The sequence below is a fragment of the Emydura macquarii genome, unplaced genomic scaffold, assembly GCF_026122565.2.
Source record: "Emydura macquarii macquarii isolate MOO-44397 ecotype Brisbane River unplaced genomic scaffold, CSIRO-AGI_Emac_v2 contig_719, whole genome shotgun sequence".
Lineage (NCBI taxonomy): Eukaryota > Metazoa > Chordata > Testudines > Chelidae > Emydura > Emydura macquarii.
Genome location: NW_027130856.1, coordinates 789,781 through 811,182, shown reverse-complemented (window position 1 = coordinate 811,182; position 21,402 = coordinate 789,781).

Genomic DNA, 21,402 nt, shown 5'->3' with positions numbered 1-21,402 from the left:
ATATGATGTAAACTTTCAGGCTTGCAGAATAGGGAACTCCAGATAATTCAATCATAGCTACAGGTACGCAGTTTAGTTTGTGTGGTACTACAAGAAAAGCAGCATTTCATTTGTTTTATATTACAGAAGTGTGTTGAGGGACAAAGTTGGAGAAACAAAATAAACTTTTAGGGTTGCCATTTTGTCAATCAGAAGATGCTTGTGGAAGCATATTGTTCTATTCCTCTATGGAAGCTCTTTGGACTGTAGATACAATGTAACAGTAATTTATTTACAATAAATGAAAAACAGTTCTCCTTAGCACAGTCAAGAATGGTTAGATGTCTTGTAACTTTAGCAATACGTACAAAAATAGTGGTGTAAAATCTATGCCTTTTGATTGTGTAGTGCTGTAACACTGCTACTACATATGTATAGTACTAGGAGGTCATTCAGAGAGAGGGTAAGGTGCATCTGAGAGATGTGCCTAACTTGAATAGTGTTCCTTCAGCAATTAAAAAAAAAATGTTATACTTGGCATTTATCTAACATTTCTTATCCAGGATTCTGAGTCTTTTATAACAGTGGCAAGTATCCTCACATTTTTACAGATGTGGAATGAGACACACAGATCACTGAAGGGAATAGCCCAAGTCTATGCAACAAGTCAGTGGAAGTGAGGAGGATAGCATTGAGGTACCAGAAAACAATTAAAGTTAGCCTTTTATTTCCCATTTTGTTTTGAATAAAATCATGATGTAGAAAGTGTTGGTCATAGTATACTTTTAGTCTAGTATCACAGACAATTATTTTTCTCAGATAATTCTGCTTGAGTTCTCATGCTGTATTGCATTTTTCTCCTCTTTACTGCTGTTAGACAGCTCTTTTACTAGCAGGTAATGAACCTGAAGTTCTCCTTGTTACCAGAAATGTATTCCTGCTGGGACATGAGGCATCTTTTTCTGTATTTGCATCGAATATGCAGATTAGACATGATCATTTTTATTAAATCAACTGATGGAGTTATTTCTACTTTGCTCAGTTGACTCAAAAGCAGGTTTCTGTTAAGCAATTGTTTAATTCTGCTGCAGTCTTTTGGATAATGCTTGTCCAATTTTTCTATATACTTTTTGGACCACTCAGGTCCAAAAGTCCTGTGGCGATGGAGGATTGGCGATGGGGCAGTGCTGGGATACCTGGAAGCCCCCAGCCAAAAATCTGCGTACAGGCAGCAGATGTGTGATGGTCGTCAGGCACCTGTGTCGGGACAGGGTGTCCTTGAGCATCTGCGACTGAGCAGCCCTCTTCAGGACACCTGCATAGGAAGAGGGCTGGAAAAGGTGCCCCAAAAATAGGCTGTCCCATCTCTCCTGGCTGGGAAACCGCATCCAGCGGGTGAATTGCTGAGGAATGTGTGCATCCAGAATCAGGGTCCTTAATCATCTAAAGACCCACCAAGCCTGATGGACGTCATCCTAAAGTCGAGGGACTGTGTCCAAAGATATACTTTTTGCTTTGTACAACAAAGTACTTTATATGTAAAACTAAGAAGAGTAAGGAAAAGCAGGTGACTAACCTTGCTGCTTTGATATTTTCTGTGAGAAAGTGACCTTCTTTCTTATGTACTTTTCCCTAAAGAATTGCCACTGGGGCTGCCACCAGTCCAGTTCAATCATTCAGAGCACTGGAGGAAATAAAAATGTTCCAGCGTTTCAATCACTGTATCCAGACATGTTCTGATCAGGGTTAGATAACATGGCCTAAACACAGTGGCCACCAGTGATCTAATTTGCATTAGCAGTTTCAGCACTCAAGCCTAACTGGTGGTGGCCATGGTGTAAAAGTTTAGGAGGAAAAGACTAGGGTAGGCAAAGCCAAAGAAGAATCCAGTTCCTCTATGTTTAACTGATATGTTATTGGCATTCAGTTATTTTGGAGCAATTAAATTACATACCAAAACAAAGCTGAGGCTCTTAAATGTAAATAGAATTATATTGCAGAATGATTCCCTATGACAAAATAGAAAAAAGGTTAAATGAAACGTACACAAGTGCAATAATATTTTTGTTTATTTATTGAATACATTTTATTTATTTAATATATATTGCCTCAAGGGTTTTCAAGGGCAGTTAGTTTTTCTCAATTTTCCATTGATGGTATATGAGGGATCTGTTTACAGTGAGCAGGTTTAAGAACTGAATAACAGTTGAAGGAGGCATGTGTGGATGAGGAATTGGTGAAATCTTGACTCATTGAAGTCAATGTGAGTTTTGCTACTGACTTCAAGGGAATCAAGATTTCATCCAAAGTCTCAAGAAAGCTGTCAGTATCACTTGCGAGGAGATAGCCTTCCATCCAAATCAGATGTTATAACTGGTCGAAATATTCTTTTTAACAATTATTTACCATAGAGCAGTGTCATTTTCATGATGGTAGCTAAGGTTATGAAAGCATTTACACTGGCTTGTGACTGTTGCATTGGGCCAAATCTTGAGGTGCTGATTACTTCCAGCTTCCATGGAATCCATTGCTCAGCACCTCCCAATATCTGGGCCTTTGTGAATAATGCAATTTCTTTTTAAAAAGCTCTGTTCTGAAACATGATTTTGTGCTTCACTCCTCCCCCCCGTTCCCCTAACCCCACCATCACCTTTTTAGTCAATGACTAATCTGTTCCCTGTATGTATCCAGAGTCAGATCTGCTTACTATAGCTACAACATTTGTACTTTTTTTTTATTTACATTGCTGCTACCAATCCAATACAACTTTGATAGAGAGAGTTCTATCATGTTCCGGCTGGGGCATCAATTCCAATTTCAGGGGCAAATTCTGTGGCATTTGAAGACATCTGGATTACACAGGTGTAAATTGAGTTACAGAATCTGGTGTTGATGCATAAGACAGAAATAGCTCAACTTGTGGAGGGAAGGGGGGTTGTAGCTTTTTGCAGGCCTGAAATTTAATAAAGCATTCTTTTTATTTGTATACTGACAGAAGTTGACTCAACTATGGAATCCCATGATGCCATTTTTACACAGTTGATATTCAGAGTGGAACCACACTTGAAAGATATGAGAAGTAAAAAAACCTAGGGAGAATTTTTTGGAAGTGTACTTAAGCAGTTCTCTTTAACAGAAATGCCATTTAATAGTGATTTTTAACTGTGTACTTGGTGTATATGTGTGACACATGCAGGGGTGCCCTTTAGTAATTGCTTCCTGTATCTTGTCACCTGTATAGTATTAGAGACAAGGTGGGTGAGGTAATGTTTTACTGGACCAACTTCTGTTGGTGAGAGAGCTAAGCTTTGTTACCTCACCCATCTTGTCTCTCTAATATCCTGGGACCAACATGGCTACAACTACACTGCATGCAACCTGTGTAGTGTACCTAAACCATACACCTAAAGGACTGTGTCAGAGGGAGTAGCCTTAATGCCTCTAGCTTGCTGTTCTGGGAGGCACTCAAACCATGCTGAATGAGTGAAATAGACTGAGAACCACAGATACTCAGGAGAACCTGAGTTTGCTAAGGGACTGTAAATTCTGTTCTGTTCCTGTAACTTAAGTGGAAAGTCTAACTTGGCTGATAGTGAAACATAAGATTAAATATGCCTAAAAGGAGTTTGTTTTAATTTTTTCCCCCTCTAATGCTTTGTTATAGGGGCTAAATATTATACTTTATTTTAAGACGGTTGTTGGTCAAGATCACAGGTTGCTGAAGGGAGGAAATGTAGGTGTCTGAAACAGGCAGGTTGGTACATGGTTGATATACACAGGTTGTTTACCTGGGTCCTTGTCTGAGTGGAGGAATAATAAGCTTTGGCCCTGACATGTCAGTACAAGAAACCAAACAGCTCAGGTGGCTACATGCAGGAGTATGTATACATCACAAAGCCAGATGTAATTGGACCCCAGGTAAGCATACCTGTGTTAACTTGAACTATCTGTGATGCTTCCTGGGGGTATCCAGTGCTGTGAGATATTTCACTATCTCCTGCCCTTAGTGTGAGTGTGTGCCTACCAAAGGTCATTTCACCAACTCCATTGGCAATGGGCAACACAAGCACACCTCTCTAGGCCTTGCAGGCACCACTGTTTTATCTACAGGTTAGCAATAGGCATGCACCAACCTCCGAGCATCAGGCTGAAGTGTCTAGTCCCTGTTGCACTGGATGCTTCCTTTATTCTCAGATTCGCTGCTTCCAAATTACCAGTTCCACCTCAGATCATCACTCTGCTTAATACACAGCATTTAGATATCTTTATAGTGACATTAAGTATGTTTAGTTAACAAAGCATAGAGATTCAAGTAATAGCAAGAAGTAGTACTGTAAACAAAAAGAGTACCTAAAAAATCACAACACACATTCTAAAGCTTTGATGTAATTAACTACATATTCTCATGTCTTGCTCTCCTAAAATCATTGCAATCCTCCACAGCAAGGTTGGCTGTGACCCTCCTTTCATGAGATAAGCTCCCGATCAGTTTTCCTCCTAGGTGAGAGACCCAGTATGTATCTTTGCTTCCCAAGATACACCAGAACAATCATTTGTCTTTATTCATAAAAAGGATTCCACTCCCCTGCTGTTTGTTTCAGCTTGTAGATTTTGCCATCTCCTACTTTGCCTGTGGCTCAGTATGCAAATAGGCATACACTGTGAGGCATACAATACCCAAGTGACCAGACAGAGAGACAGGTGTCTGTTACCTCCTGCCTGAAAGGAACATTTGAGGCATGTCACCTCCTGGTCACCTGTCTTAAGTCCAAGACCGTAAGAACATAATTATTAGGATAGATATTTTACCATGATGTACTGAGTCATAATGTGAGCTAACTCAACACCCTGTCACCCTAATACCCACCCATATATAGCAATTGGGACCTAACTGGAAGACAAGTAGTTGACAGTGGGTGTCAATTAACTGAACAGAGCTTCAGATAAGGGTTAATTGCAGGAGAAGCAATCCCAGTAGGTTGGATTATATAAATTGATAGGAAGGAAGAGCTGGGGAGGGGGAGCTCAAAGGAAGGCAGAGGACTGGCTGCGGCTACTACTACTAGTGTTCCTTTTCTTAGAAGCAAGTGGTGAAACTGGCTATGCAATGTAAATACCACTACAGGCTGTAGCCTGCTGAAAGAATATAATAAAGCCCAGTGGTGCTGAAGGAGACATGGAGTGGTTGTGGTCTGTGATTAAGATCTGAAAGGGCACTCAGAGACCACCCCATGCCAGATAGACAGCTCCTTAAATATTATCTGAGCATACATTTTGCACTGCTTATGATGACCAGTGGGCTATTGGTTCTTGGTAGGCACCTCAGATGCCATACTTTGAACTATTTTGAATATATCCAACCCAGGGGATCCCTGTAAAACCCTATATACTACTGGTTCCCAACCTGTGTCCCTGGGGGCCAAAAGTGGCCCACCGCTCTCCTCCCGCTGGCTGCAGAAGGGAGCCGTTGCCTAAGGACCCAGGCAGAGTGCGTTGCCTCCGGGCTAAAAGACCAGTGCAGGCTACTTGCTGCAGCCAAGGGGAGGGGAGATCAGCGCTTCCCTCCTCCAGCTCCAGCAGAGAGTAAAGCACTCTGCCTGGGTCCCTAGGCGCTGGGGTCCCTGCTTGGAGCCAGAGGAAGGGAAGCACTGATCTCCCGTCCCCCTGGCTGCAAAAGGGAGCCACTGCCTAGGGACCCAGATGGAGCATATGGGGCTATAGGATGCATGCGGTTTCCCTGCTGCAGCCAGGGGGATGGGAGATCAGCGAGGATGGAGGCAACCTCCTCGCTGAATTCTTTTTGTCTGGCTGCAGGGGAGGAGGGGCTGCTGGCGGAGACTGGTGGCTCTTCAGGGTAGTAAAAATTGTATCTGTGGTCCTCGAGCCAAAATGGTTGGGAACCACTGCTATATACCCCCTGTGCCCTCTGCCAGTTGGCAGCCAGGGATCTGTGGGTCACTCTTGCTAGTGCTGGTAACAATGGTGAAGAAATGGCAACATGGGCTTCACTGCAGGCTAGCCACCCAGTTCCTCTGCTGTACAAATCCCACTATGTGTTTTGTACTCAGGTTGCTGTACTCTGGCTATGCACTCAGGTTGCTAGCTCGCAGCAGGGTCTGTGCCATTGCATCATCGTTATTGTTGCCCATGCTGGCTAAATTAAAGCTAGAGCAGACATGCCTACCCACACTCAATTACATCTTGATTTTACAGGGCAGCTGTACCCTCAGAGACCAGAAAGGGGACAGGGGTACAGCTAGCCTCATAACTGTGACAGTGTTTTTCAAAATACTTCGTTTTACCAGGATATAATCCAACCTCCTACAACCTATGGTAAGGAGGAAACATGAAATTTTTCCCACCTTTTTCTGGAGCATCTGGTACTAGTCACTGTAAGATGACAGTGGACTAAATGGATTATTGGTCTGATGTGACATGGCAGTTCTTGTGCTCCTATTTAAAACTAAGAAGTGACTTAATATGCAGTATAGCATTTTTTAAATATCTGTTTCTTTGGTTCAGGAGGGGAGGAGATGGGGGTGTTGTAAGGGCTGAAATTCTCTTTAGTAAATGTTTTTAGAAGTATTTATTTATTAACCAAGAAAAGTCTCTAAGGCTGGTAGATTATGGTAGCCTGCTGCTTTAGTTAAAGGACAAGCCTAACCAGTCAATTGTTCACTCCTAAGACTGTACTTAATTTTTTCCCCCCTCAAGTGCAAAAAGTGTTCTCATTAGAAGATTACACTACAAGTCACTGCTGAGTGAGGACTATGGTCCATCTCTTCTGAGTCTATGGAAATAAATATTTTATTTCAGCAATGCACAAGCCAGAGAGGTGAGACATCAAAGAGGGGGAAGAGATGCTTGGTTCTGTATTAGCCTGTGAATCCAACTAAATGGAGTTATTTCCTAGTAATTGTCTCATTCTGGTGCAAGTGCAACTTTTTCTAGAAAGCTATAGAAAATATCTTTTCTAATGGGATAATTTACAGAATTGTTGTGTGTTGCCTAAATTGTTGGCATAACATTAAAATTAGTTGTAGAAGAATAAGGACAGATTGGGACCAAATGCTCCAGGGGAGTAATGGGTACAGACTAGATAGCATCATGGAGGGAAGCAATCTCTTCAGAGCCAGGGCGGAGCAGTGCACACTGCCTGGTACTCTGGAGAAATTAGTCTGATATGTATAAGGCAGCCTCCCATTCACCCCTACCCCCACCCCCCTCTCTGTGCAGCAGAGGAACTGGAAAGTTAATTATAACAGAGTGAAAAATCTAATAAGTGGTCTGCTCTTGGGGTAGTACAACTATGTGCTGCCCCATTGCTCGGGGCTTGTAGCAAAGCCACTGATTTACACATGATGGATAAAAAAGGATGGACAATGACATTTCCTGTCTTCCTTGGCTATATCAAAATTTACAGTAGATACAGTGTTAAATTTGAATGAACCTTTAATCCCTATAATCTTTTATAAGAGAGGGGGAAAAAATGTTCTGGGCCCAGATCTTTTCCCTTTTTATGGCAATACACAGTAACTGAGCCAGTCTAAACTATAAATGCACACTAGACTGAAATGGCTCCAGTCCCCTGGCGTCAAGCTGTCGTGGACTAAACTGCAATCCTTTTAATCAAATACAAAGTTATAGTGAGAGCTTGGGGGTGAGGGGCTTTAGCATAAGGAGTGGAGTCTGGCTCTTGCTTGGTAGAAAATACTTTCAGCCTTCTCTGAGGCTGGACTTAGGCAGGACGCTACTCACCCAGACAGCTGTTGCCCTGCATATGTGCTTGCCTGTCAGGCGGCTACTACATGGGAACCCCCCTGCTGTGTTTCTACTAGCTTCAATAGAAGTAGTATATGTGGGGAGATTGACCACATAGGCTACATGCCCCTGCTCCTTTCTGAGCAGCTATCAGTGGCTTGGGGAAACCTCCCTATTTCCCATATCAGATGACAGACTCTAGCAGTTGGAGAAACCCATTACCACAAAACTCAAAGGGCATCTGTGACCCACACCTCTTCCAGCCTTGACCTTTCAGCTTCTCCCATTGCATTCACCTGCTGCAGCCTGAACAAATATGCTGGGAGCAGACCACTTTTGCCATAACCCTGCCCTGATGCTGAGAGGGAAAAGGTTCCAGAAACTCACAAACCCTAAGAGATGCTCTAGGGCAGCAGTTCTCAACTGGTGGTACACATACCAGCGGTGGTACTTCACAGAAGGCTGGGTGGTACGCGAGCTGAATCCGCCGCCGGAAGTGCCCACCCACCCACTCCTGGGAAACCCTGCCGCCGAAAAGGGGCAAATGGTGGAAGGGTTTCGGCGGAGGGCATTGTTCCCCCCATGCAACCCCCTGCCGCCGAAAGTCCCCCCCCCCCCTTTTTTTTCCCCGAGTGGTACTCGGGGGGGGGGGAAAGATTGAGAACCGCTGCTCTAGGGCAACGGTGTTCTCTTGTGTTTAGGGATGTCAGTGAGGAATTACCTACATATTAGCTCTCTGATTTAAAACAGAGAATGGAATTAAAACCATTTTTAAATGTTTGTCTAATAATTCCTAGCTCTTATAGCACTTTTCAGCAGTAGGTCTCCAAGTGCTTTACAAATGTCAGCATCAGTATCCCCATTTTACAGATGCATAAATAGAGATACAGAGATGAAGTGACTTGGCCAACGTCACTCAGCAGGCCAGTGCCAGAACCAGGAATAGAATCCAGATCTTCTATGTTACAGGCCAGTGCTCTATCCACAATTCCTCCCCTAGATTACATACTTAATCTGTCACTTCCTATAGCTAAAACAGTCTCAGCTTGGGAACTGTGCATGTGTGTTGGGGCTGCGGGCAAAAAAAGTGAATAGCTATACACCCCTTGAAAGTAACCCCCTCAAGTTAGCCTGTCAGCATCATGCTGGTTTTTAGAGATTCACCTCTTGCCTCATCATAAAGCCTCCCTGAGACAAAGGAGCTGCCCCCTCTTTCAAAACCTGCTTTTTCCAGTCCTATGTGCACAAAAGGAGTGGGGGGACTAGCTATGTGTTCTAAAAGACGGGACAGACACTGAGGACAGAGATTTTTTTTTAATGATAATAGCCATTTGCCTTTCAACAGCTTAATGACCTAGGTCAGATACCACCTTTAACAGATCAAGCTGGTTGTATCTAGTTTCCATCAGGCCTCTTTTTTAAAAGCATGTTCCCCCACCCCCCGCCCCTTTTATTGTGAATTCTGGACGGATCCAGACCCTCTAACAGGATTCACTTCCTAACTAACCGTCCAACTCATAACCAGCAGGCACCTGGTGCCCAGCTGACTAGTTACTCTATGGCTACAGAATTCTAGACAATCTGCCTACCTCCACAGCTGATCATTGAGCTAATGGGAATGAAAGAGCAAGGTGGATCAAGAGGGATGGAGTGGACAAAATAGCTTTGGGACAAGGAGAAGCTACAAACTTTTATTTCATAAAAAGTAATTTGATAAAGACATTGGGCGTTTGATAGAGGTGCTCATATTTTTCACCAAAATAAATAGATTGTAAACTGTTCTAGGCACAGACCTGTTATGTCTGTATAGTGTCTAGCACAATGTGGGCACTGTATAAATAACACAACTCCATTTGCAAAGATAAACAGGTTTCACTCAGTTCAATGGTAGTAAAGTTACCTTTATATAGTGGAAGAATGTTACAGAAATTATAGAAAAAACAGCAGGGTGGATTAACTTTAAATCACAATTTAAATCAGGAAGCAGGAAACCTTGATTAAAATTATCATTTTTAATCTGGATTTGTATTTGTACGTTTTAGTTACTTTCCTAAAGAGAGGTTGGCTGGCATAACTTCTAAAACATGTTGTTTTGCAATCATTATCACCTTTACACTAAATTTGGTACTTCTGCTTGTTAACAAGGAGGATAAAAAAATGCATATGGATAAAGGGTAAGATTAACATACATTTATTCAGATTCTTAATTTTGTCCATTTTATGTTGAAATATGGTGAATGACTCATTCCTTATTTACTGGGTGATGATTTTTTACTTGGGATTTCTGTCACGCGGCATTTGGTTGGAAATTGCTGTTTTTATACATTTTTAATTTAATACTATTTTACATTTTTTTAATATTAGTTAAATAAAACTACCTCAAATGTGCTGGAAACAAACTCCCATTTTTCCCCTCTCAGAACATATTTTTCATTTAAAACTGATTTATTAAACAAAGTAAATATTAGCTGCAGTTGGTGAATTGACAGATTGAAAAATCAGAGCCATAGTGACCAGAAATAAAGGTATTTAGTTGACTAAAAATCCCGGCGGGTGCTTGATGGGTAAGGTTAAGATTCTGTCATGGGTATTTTTAGTAAAAGTTAGGGACAATTGTGGGCAATAAACAAAAATTCACAGAAGCCGTGACGTCCCCAATTTATTAAAAATAACCTGGAGTGGGGGAAGGGGACAACAGAGCATTGCCAGGCCTTACAGCTGCTCCAGCCCCACCATGGCTCCTGTGGCAGGGGCTGACTGCTGCTGCTCCAGACCCTGGGGGGCTGCCCCAACCCCAGCCATTGCTCCCTCAGCCTCAGGGCTGACAGCTGCTCCAGCCCTGCCCCAGAAGAAATCACGGAGGTTCCAGAAAGTCACAGAATCGTATCCTTACTAATGGGATTTTTAAAAATACCCATGGGAGTTAGGTACTTTTGCAAATTGCATGTAGCACCCATTTGGATTTTTAATCACCAAAATACCTTTGAAAATCAGGCCCATAACCTTAAGGCTTTCATCAGTTTAATCTTCTCCTACCTTTTTTTTTTTTTTTTTAACGTGATTGGAAGAGGGAAAACAAACTTTCCTGCTTTTCCAGCTCTCGGTTGGTTTCTCAACTTTGAATTAACTTATCCAAATGAAGAAAATATTCTCTCTTTAGTTTAGCTAAACTAAAACCTAAAGTAAGTAAGGCATTAAATGCAAAAGCTTTTCTGCAAAACAAACTGAAAGAACTTAACTTCTGGAAAAATGTAAATACCAGCATTTGCTCCATTTTAAAGACTGAAAATAATATCAATATTTTAATGAAGTATAAGACATTGTAACTTAACTATTAAGCTTGAATTGACCTCAAAAGTTAGATGCTACCTACTGGTTTTGTACGTATTTTAAAAAGCAGCACCCTTTAATTCATTAAACTCTGAGATAGGCTCATTGATGCAGCTTTAAATGTAAATGATTGATTTTATTAAGTAGAGGTCTTAACATAACTTGTCAAATTCAAATTTAAACAGGATTACTGTTTTCAAAACTGTATTTATTTACTTTAAATAAAATCTGATTTTTTTTTTAAATCCCTCTTGGAAAAAATAGGTATCATATCTAACAGGAGTTTCATCTTATGAAAAATATGCCATGGAGAATAATTTCTAGGATACAGCAAGAAGATGGAATATATAGGGAAGTAAAGCAGACCAGCAAATGTTAATAATAGATACATATCATCCACTTAAAACAAAAATTGTAGAAAAGTAACTCTCTCCCCCTCCTTTGCTAAAATTCAAGAGGAGAAATGTACTGTTTGTCAATATAAAAATTGTGTATAAGTTTATTGGGACCAGGAGTGTCTCTTCACTTGTATTGGGCTTAACACAATTGGGGCAACAGCCCTTGTGTGTGGACTCTGTGACACAATAATCACATTTTCAAATCACTATATTCAGGAACATTCATATTTATTCTAAAAGTTGGTTGACCTGTTGTGTAGGAAAATAATAGAACCCAAATAAAAAAAACCACCGTCATGCCACTGGACCAACGGTAGACTGAAGTCTCATTGAAAAATAGATCGGCTAGCCTGTCCTTTTAGAGTGTTGTATTTACCTATGCAGCACAATGTCCCTAAGAGATCCTCAGGGTATATTCACAATAAACCTACTTCTAAAAGTTAGATTAGAACATCATAGGTATTCAGTGTTTTGATTTGCAATCACACTCTATTGCACAAGCTCAGATATTCCCAAATTAAGTGCACAAGACAAACAGTCCAGATGCCCTCATCTGCAAAGAGGAAGCGGAGGCAATTAAAAGTTTGCATGCTGTGAAATCTCTGGGCGCCAACAGTTTCTGCATAGAATTTTATAACATTTTAAAGAACAATTGGTTTTCCCACTGTCTGGAGCTGATGAATGCAAGCAGACTGTTTTTGAAAGAAGGCTACATCTTGGTTATTCTCAAACTTGCTAAAAGGACTGCTGCTTTTCATATGGGTTTCTCTCTCCTGAACTGAGATCAAGGTCCTGGCAACAAACTGGATCTTATAGACTGGTGAAAGTTCTGCCCCCTTCTACAAGCATGCCTCAGTGGGACTTTGTAAAGGAGAGAGAGGCTTCTGATAATGGAATGTCAACCTGTATCTGGGGCTGTGGGTTGGTTCCTAAGCTCAGTTAAACAGGAGTAAAAATACTTAATCATGTGCTTTGACCTGAATCAAAAGGGGCTGCATGCAAAAGCATCTAGTCAGATTATGGAATGCCCTCCCTGCAACATTTACATTGTTGGGTAGGGAGACTGTACTCATCCTCCTGAAGGGTGTGTGTCAGAGGAAATGGGATCACCCCTCCTAAGAAGTCTCTGTTCTACACAGGAAGAAGGCAATGCTGGTCCATTTGAGCTCTGTTTTTTGTCTTTATAATGGCAACTTCATCATGCAAATTCTAAAATAAAGTTGCTACTAAAAGGGAAAGGAGAGAAAAATAAATGTGCTGTTTGCTGCTGATTACAATGCAGTTATTTGATCATTATACATGAGCACTGTTGTATGGAATTATTTCAGGGCACAAGGTAAAACATCGTAAATCTGAAACCTGAATTCTGTGCTCAGAAATGTTTAACTTAAAACCCTGTTTTTATTTTTAGAGGGGCATGAAAAGGAAGTGTATTTAAAAGCGCTTTTTATACACATGAAACTCAGCTGCATACATTTGTTTACTAATCTAGTGAAAACTAGTTTTTGTTGAACAGCAATTTACTACACTAGTAATATGAAATGAAGCCTGACTTCAATATGCCCTTTTTAATCCATTTATTGCAGCATGTATGATTTATGGTTTCAGATGTTAGTGAAGTCAGTAATGTCCAGACACAATGAGGTGTGATAAGGATAGAGTTAAGGCATTAACTTGCTTCTGTGCATTTAAATTAGATCCTTCATTGTTACTTTGAAATGTAGATTTATTTTAAATAACCTTTGCAGCTGGCTGTTTGGCAAGGATGTGTTGCCAAGCATTTTAACAATGGGGTCCTTCAAATTTTCCACCTGGGTTAGCGATACAGGGCACGTCTGTTGGATAAAACACTCTTTCCTGCACCTCCCAAAAACTTAATTCACTTCCAGACAGAACAAAGATTGTTGTCATCCCATGAGATGGGTTAAAGGCTGAATGAAAGATATAAGAAAAGCCAATAAGACAGTAGCTGCCCACTCAATGTTGTTCTCCTCCCTTGTCCCTCCAAAAGGTTGGTTTTAGATAGCCAAGAAGTTCTTAGTCAATGGAAGGACTGCCACCTACGTAGATATAAAAGGCATCTTTCCTTCTCTGGGTAAGACTTTAACTACCTCCTGCCTTAGTGCCTTTACCAGCCAGGAGAGACTCTAAATACTGCACACAATCAGTTATTAACATTCAATGGTTGCTGCAGCCTCATTCCTAAACGCTTTCTTCCCCAGAGTTAATCAAGGAAGTTCCAGTTTGTGGATGTTGGTAGAGAGCAGATGACTAAATAAAGCAAGCCAACAAATACAACACAACAGTGGTCTAATCTTGGTAATCCTGAGGCAGTAAAAGAAGAAATTGGGAAGTTCTTCTATGCTTATGCTCTGTGGAAATGTAAATAAAAGAAAACAGAATACACTGTCAATGCTCTTCTGGAGAACAAAGGTGAAAGTGATAACTTAGCTTTCTTTTCTACAAAGTAAAATATAAAGAAGCAGAAAATAAAATACTGGGAAGCAGAGTTTAACTTCATAAACTCTTAACTGTGATTTAAGCGTTTTTGATAACTGCATAAATCAAGTAAAAATGGTAAGGAAAGTGCTGGATTTCAATTTAAATGGCATTTGCTTCTAGCTTTATTTGAACTGTGGTAATAATGAATTATGCCAGCTAAAAAGAAAGTAATGAAGTTAATTAAAACTCATGCCCAGACATTTTTTAGGATAATATAACTATTAAGGTCTATAGCCCAATAATACATAGTGTATTTACTGATTTAAATTAGTCACCTTTTAATAATAATGTGATAATCCAAGTGATTATTTAAAATAAAGGACAAGGACCTTTACCTGCGTCCCAAACTCCTTAATATTATGAGTACTTTCTGTATATATAGCATATATTGTGTATATATACTGAATAGTCTTTGCTTACACAGCCCACATATCCTGTTGCTCTCTTGGAAAAAGTCATTGAAATATTTTGAGACTGTTAATTTATCAAGTTAAATGAGGTCATGTTGGTTTCATTGCATGTGATTATAGCAGTTGTTGAGTATTGTTATACTGGAAGCCTCAAATGATTAACAGTTGCTTTATCACCACTATTAAAGACACTTAATAATGAAAGGCATGTTCTGTCTTACACATTTGTGAGAAGGAAGAGCTATCTTTATGTCACCATTCTTACTTTGGCAGTTTTGTAGGGAGTTTAAACCAATAGTCTTGCTTCACTTTAGAATATTATTCCCTTGAAGAAGAAAATTAATTGGATTGGTTGGCAAGCGGAGCAGAAATGGACAGCTAAGTAGGGGGCAGAGATGGCTCTAACCGTGATCTCTGGAATAGATTGTCTCTAGCCTTAACATGACTGTACAAAGGAGTAAGTCCTGCTATGAGCCCCTATTTTGTAGCTGTGTCAAGTCTACCCAGCCCTTGGGTTTGGAACCTGCATGTAGGACAGAGGCTTCCCTTTGCCCACTCATCCCAAGGAGCAGAGAGTGGTAGAAAAGAGTTGAAGCTGACTGGGTATGCAGGAGGAACTACTTCTCTTAACCTCACTCCCCCGGGGAGCAAGGGGGAATTGTGCCAGTGCATAAGAATTCCTACTCTGTGGGCAGTGCTGCTAACACTCCACCCCAACACAGGGCTGTGTTTAAGGAGTGGGCTTTTCTAAAGTGACTAAAGTGAGTTTAGAGCATGTCTGCCTGAAAAACAATGGATCTTGCTCCTGTTGCCAGTTTGCATGGTTTTAGTATGAGTCTTGTAATTTTAAAGTAATTTGCTACACATCATGGTTGCAGAGAAAAGATTGAAAACATGAAGCAAGTGAATCCTAAATGCTCAAAAACCAGAAGGCAAATAAAAAGAACCCCAAATATATTATCTTTAAAAAATGCTCTTCAAGCCAATCATGATTTTTGGATGCTTGAGATTGGTAGTACTGAGTTCATTTGAAAAATCCCACCCAAGGGTACGCTCTAACCCTACACATCTAAGGGTGTATTTATGAAAGTGCCTCTGAATTTTACAACTAGAAGTGTTATGGCTCAGACATTTTATATGAATGACTTGAATCTCTTTCTCTCCAGCTGTAAAACCTCCACCCTAGCCCCTGTAGAGATTCCTAGTTATTGAAATATTGTGCACTACAAATTAGTTCAGTGAAGGCTTCTGTAGGGCAGGGATATGGAATCTCTTCACTATAAAGCATTAGGTTGATTTGGCATTCTCACAGAGAAACGTGTGCTTAAGATTGAGGTCTTGAGCTGGTAGGCATTTGAAGCACCATGGCAATAAAGAACTCCCAGAGAGAGAGTGCCCCCATACAAGTTCACCATTGCCTTTGTGGATGATGTGGTGTGCATGAGCTCTGGAGGGAGTTGTACCCAGCCCTTCTCTTAGAATAACTGTCACTGTGACATTACCCCTTATAAGAAGGGGGAGATGGGAGTGGGCCCATAAAAAGTGGGAAAGCAAGAGTTCCAGGGCTATAAGAGAGGTTTGGAGAAGATTATATACTAACTTCATGACTTATTTAACCAACTAAAATGGAAATATGAAAGATCAAGAATGCTACTAAATGGGAAGGTAGTTGAGAGAGAACATTGTCTAATATTTGGGAAGCTTTCTTTAGAATCTGTGATGCCAAATAATGACACCATTGTGACATTCCCCAGGGTACAATCTGGACAGTTGAATAGCTGTGTCCTCTCAATCCTCCAACCTGGGCCTTTCACACTGCTTTGCTATTAAAACAACCATCCTGGCCTATTCACACACAGCCTCTAGCATGCAAAGTCGCTCCCAGCTGAATTAAAAAATTGGTTACCAAGAAATAAAAGGTAAAATGCAAACTAATACCTAACTTAACAAGCTAATTGAATTCAAAGCAAAATTTTTCTCACCACATGCTTTTATTGGCTGAACTCCTTCAGTCAGGACCACTCCCCCAGTTAACTGATGCTTCTTTTATCTTCCAAACGTTGATACTTTGAGTGAAGATGAGGGCAGAGAGGTGATGTGTTAAAGCATTTCTCTTCTTTGAGAATCATCTCTAGCTGGGGTTCAGGTAACATCAAGTCTGTTTTGGCTGGGAACCCCCAGCTGTTTATTTGCCAATATGTAAATTTTTCACACCTTTCTTCCTGCCAAAGAATGGCCACTTAAGCATGTGATAGTCTGATTATGTAGACACCTGGCTGAGGTGCTGACTAGCCTTTTGCCTGAGGAATTGGATTGGGCTGTTTCCCTAGAATTGGAATGTGCCTTAGTAACATCATACAGTAGAATCTTATAACTTTACATACAATGTTGCCACACATTTTACCAGGACAATAATGATCAGTGAATTACGAGGTTTCAAATGATACCTCAGAAGGCATTCTTTGTACAAAATGTATCAGTTTTGTAAAAGTGGTGAACATAAGGATGCAGTCTGCCACAACATAGATCTGTAGATTAGAAAATGGATTGAAATGTTTTATCCAGTTACAATAAATACAGAAACAGCTGTACAATGTGAGTAATGCTTGCATGTAGCAGCAGAGAGAGAGCTGAGTGAGAGTGATACTGGAAAAGAGACTATAATCTTGAGACTATCTAGAGAGATTAAGAAGAATTTCACTGAGAGAAGAATCTCAGAGGAAAGACTGTCAGTTTCCTCTTTTTTAATTTTTTTGTTTTTTATTGAAAAACATACAGCATATAGCATAAAATATAAACTACCATGAACGAGAAAAGTAAACTGATAAACCAGTGAACAAGACACATACAAACTATTTGTTCCATTCCATAACCATGGTAGACATGTGTTTAAGTAGGTACGGACAAGGGCAAGAAGGGTTGTTTTGGAAACTATGGTATGAGATCTAGAGCTGAGTGGCTCACTTCTGTCATCATACAGAGGGGGATGAATAAGAGGAGAGAACATGATGAAAATGTATATATGCTGAGGGAATTTTCAATTTTAATATAATTTTATATAATTTAATTTTAATATGTCAGATATTTGGTGTCTTTTTTAAAGCTGCAGCTCCTGGAGTCCTGTGATTGTGAGAATGTCAGCTTTCATTTAAAAAAAAAGGTCATCTTCGAGTGCTTGCTCATGTCCATTCCACTATAGGTGTGTGCACGCCTCCATGCACAGTTACCCGGAACTTTTTTCCCCTTAGCAGATCCCATAGGGCCGGCTCCGGCACCCTCTGGAGCCCCGCACACATGCCGCGGTATATGCCTACGCCCCCTCAGTCCCTTCTTTCCGCCCGTGATGGTAGCTGGAACTAGCCTTGCTCTCAGCAAGTACTATTCCCCTTATTTGGACTTGTTTGATATTCTAAGTTAGTTTTAGTTAGTTAAGTAGTTAAGTGTTGTTAAGAGTAGTTAGACATAAGGCAAGTCTATGCGGGGACTTAGAGTGGCCAGGCTTTCCCACTCAGTGACCCCCACGACCGCTGCCTTAAGTGCTTGGGGAAAGCCCACAGAAAAGAGAAGTGTAAGATCTGCAGGGCTTTTAAACCGAGGCTCAAAAGGACCGAGCGATCCGGTTGAAAGCCCTGTTGATGGAGGCAGCGCTCTGCTTGGTGTCCGAGCCAGCCCGCTCCACCTTGGCACCGAGCGTGACCTCGGTACAGAGCGCACTGCCAGCACCACCCTCGACTGAGCACCGCACAACATCGCAGGCACCAAAGAGGAAGAAGCAGCGTGCGGAGCGTGGACACTCCCCTGCGCCATCGGTACGGGCAGGGTCGAGTATGGAGATGCACCGGACCCGGCCTGTCAAGTCTTCTCCGGTGCCTGCATCTCCGGTCAGGGAGCCTCCCCCGACTCCTGGGATTGGGAGAGTGCCCCTGCCGATGCCATTGGCCCGGGAGGCTTTTCAGGCGGCAAGAGCTTTGTTGGCCTTGCCTAAGCCACCTCCGCCCCCGCCTCCACCAAGGGAGAAAGGGCTGGTGTCACGGGGGAAACCCGCGTTGGGTCCCCCTGAATGGCGGTGGAGATCCCCTGTACGGGGAGGAAGATCTCTCGCCAGACGGTCTCCAAGGGTAGAGCAGAGCCACTCCCCCAGTAGTCACTCCAGGTCAGCGTTGTCAAGCCTACCTGCCCCGGCACAGGACGTGGAGTTTCCCTCTCAGCGCCCACGTGGAGGTAGCACCAGTCAAGGTCTGCCAGGTGGCATTCAGACAGCTCCTATTCCAGATCCCCAGCACCGAGTTTGCCCATACCTAGACGGCACAGAACCCAGTCGCCATCGGAGGACCCGGTACCGCGCAGTCCACGAAGTGGAACCAGGTCGCCGGAGTCCGGCTCAGCACTGAGGAGCTTGGAGCGGTGCCGACCTCTGTCACTGAAGGTGTCTGCAGGGCAAATGGCAGTGGAAATCATCGGTACTGAGACAATGCTCCAGTACCTCTCGCTCTTCGGAGCGCACCTCCATTCGTTGGCACCGCTCGCAGCGACGGAGGCAGTCCTCGTCGTCCTCCAGGTCGGAGGCGTTGAGAGGGCGGTCCCTGACACGGAAGGGTGCCCGGGACCGAAGACGTCCACGGCACCACCGGTCCAGGGCCTCTGACTGAGGATGGCTCGGTGTCTCTCAAGGGGGGAGAGTCGTCGGGAGAGCTGACGCCCCCACAAAGCGTCACAGCCTGTGGTGCAGTCAGTCTCGGGTTGGCCCCAGGGACAATGGCCTTATTGGGCCGCATGGGGTATTCAGGTGGGGCCGGGGCCCCAATCCATTATGTCATCGGGGATGCAGTCGGTGCGTCTGGCACAGGAGAAGGCCCATAGATACCACACATTGGACGAGGAGTCGGACCCCATGGAGGGACTCTCAACGGCTGCAACCCTTCACCAGGAGAGGGTGCGCCTGCAGGACACACCTCGGCAGTCTTCTTCCTCCTCACCTGACGAGGCAGTCTCCCGGAACGACTCAGTACCACTGGAGGATTTCAGGGCGCACCAGGAGCTGCTTAAGAGGGTGGCCTCCAACTTCGGGCTGGAGGTGAAGGAGTTAAAAGAGGCTGCAGATAGCCTCTTTAATGTGCTGGTGACGACTGCCCCAGCGAGAGTGGCCCTCCCATTCCACGAAAGGGTCCTTAAGATTGTAAAGGCCCTGTGGCAAACCCCTTCCTCGGTCACCCCTACATCAAAGGTGGCTGAGAAAAAATATTAGATCTCAGCCAAAGGGTTTGAGTATTTATTCACTCACCCCGCCCCGGGAACCCTGGTAGTAGATGCGGCTAACCAATGAGACAGACAAGGTCAGCCAGGATCCACTCCCAAAAATAAGGACAATAAGAAGCTGGACTTGTTTGGGAGACAGGTTTATTCCACAATAAATCCTGCAGTTCAGGATTCCCAACAATCAGGCCCTCCTAGGCAGATATAATTTCAATGTGTGGGATTCCCTCAGGTGGTTTGCTGAGGCCCTGACTCAGGACCAGGCCGCAGACTTTAACACCATCGTGGAGGAAGGAACCACGGTAGCTAGGACAGCACTCCAGACGTCCTTTGACACTGCTGACTCGGCAGGTAGCTAAGGCAGCACTCCAGACGTCCTTTGACACTGCTGACTCGGCAGGCAGGGCCCTAGCCTCCACCATCTGTATGAGAAGGTGCTCGTGGTTGTAATCCTCGGGCCTGTCCCAGGAGGTGCAGCAGTCTATTCAGAACCTCTCCTTTGATGGGTTGGCTCTATTCTCTGACCAGACCGAAGCGAAGTTGCACCGTCTGATGGACTCCAGGGCCACGCTTCACTCCCTGGGCCTTTACACACCTCAGCTTTCCAGGCGTCAGTCACGGCCCCAGGCGCAGCAGCAGCGAAAGCCTCCGTCCAGGCCTTTTCAACCTTATAGGAATAGGGATGGGGGGTTAAAAGGAGAAACCAGCCCCCCAGCTCATCCTTAGCTCCCCAGCAGGAGCCTCCCCAGGAGGTCAGGCAACCAAAAGAGACAATTTTGATGGTGCGCCTGAGGGTGGCACCCCGACTGCTCTCCTGGATCCGCCCCACCCCTTCCTGAACAGGTTAAGGCCCTTCTACCCCGAATGGGCAAAAATCACTTTGGACTGTTGGGTCCTTGGGATAGTCTCAGGGGGCTATGCCCTATAGTTTACATCTACCCCCCCCCCGCCCCCCCAACAACCCTCCCCCTTCGTCCCTCTTCAGGGACCCCTCTCATGAGCAACTCCTCTTGCAAGAGGTTGGCACCCTCCTCAATCTGGGAGTGGTGGAAATGGTCCCTCAGGGCAGAAGGGGGAAGGGGTTCTATTTGAGGCACTTCCTCATCCCCAAGGCAAAGGGGAGGGTCTGAGACCCATATTAGACCTGCGTCCTCTAAACAAATATGTAGAACGGCTCAGGTTTCGCATGGTCTCCCTGGCCTCAATAATCCCTTCCCTGGATCCAGGAGACTGGTATGCCGCCCTCGATCTCAAGGACACATACTTTCATGTGTCTATCCTCCCCAGCCACAGGCGTTTTCTCCGTTTCATGGTGGCTGGTTTCCACTACCAGTTTACAGCCCTACCATTTGGCCTATCTTTGGCTCCAAGGGTGTTCAGCAAGTGCATGGCGATAGTGGCTGCCCACCTGAGATGAAAGGATATGCACATTTTTCCTTACCTGGACGATTGGCTGATCAAGGGCAGGTCCAGGTCCCAAGTGCAGGAGAGCATGACCCTCACCTCCTCCACGTGCAGCAGGCTGGGACTGCTCAAACGAGCAGAAGTCCACACTAACCGCATTGCAACGCATAGAATTCATTAGGGCCACTCTGGACGCTTCCCAGGCCAGAGTTTTCCTGCCTCAGCCACGTTTTGAGGCAATGGTCTCTATCATCTCCCAGCTGCACCGATGCCCCACGACAATAGCCAGGCACTGCCTACACCTGTTAGGCCACATGGCGGCCTGCACTTATGTAGTGAGACTAGCTCGCCTGAGGCTCAGACAC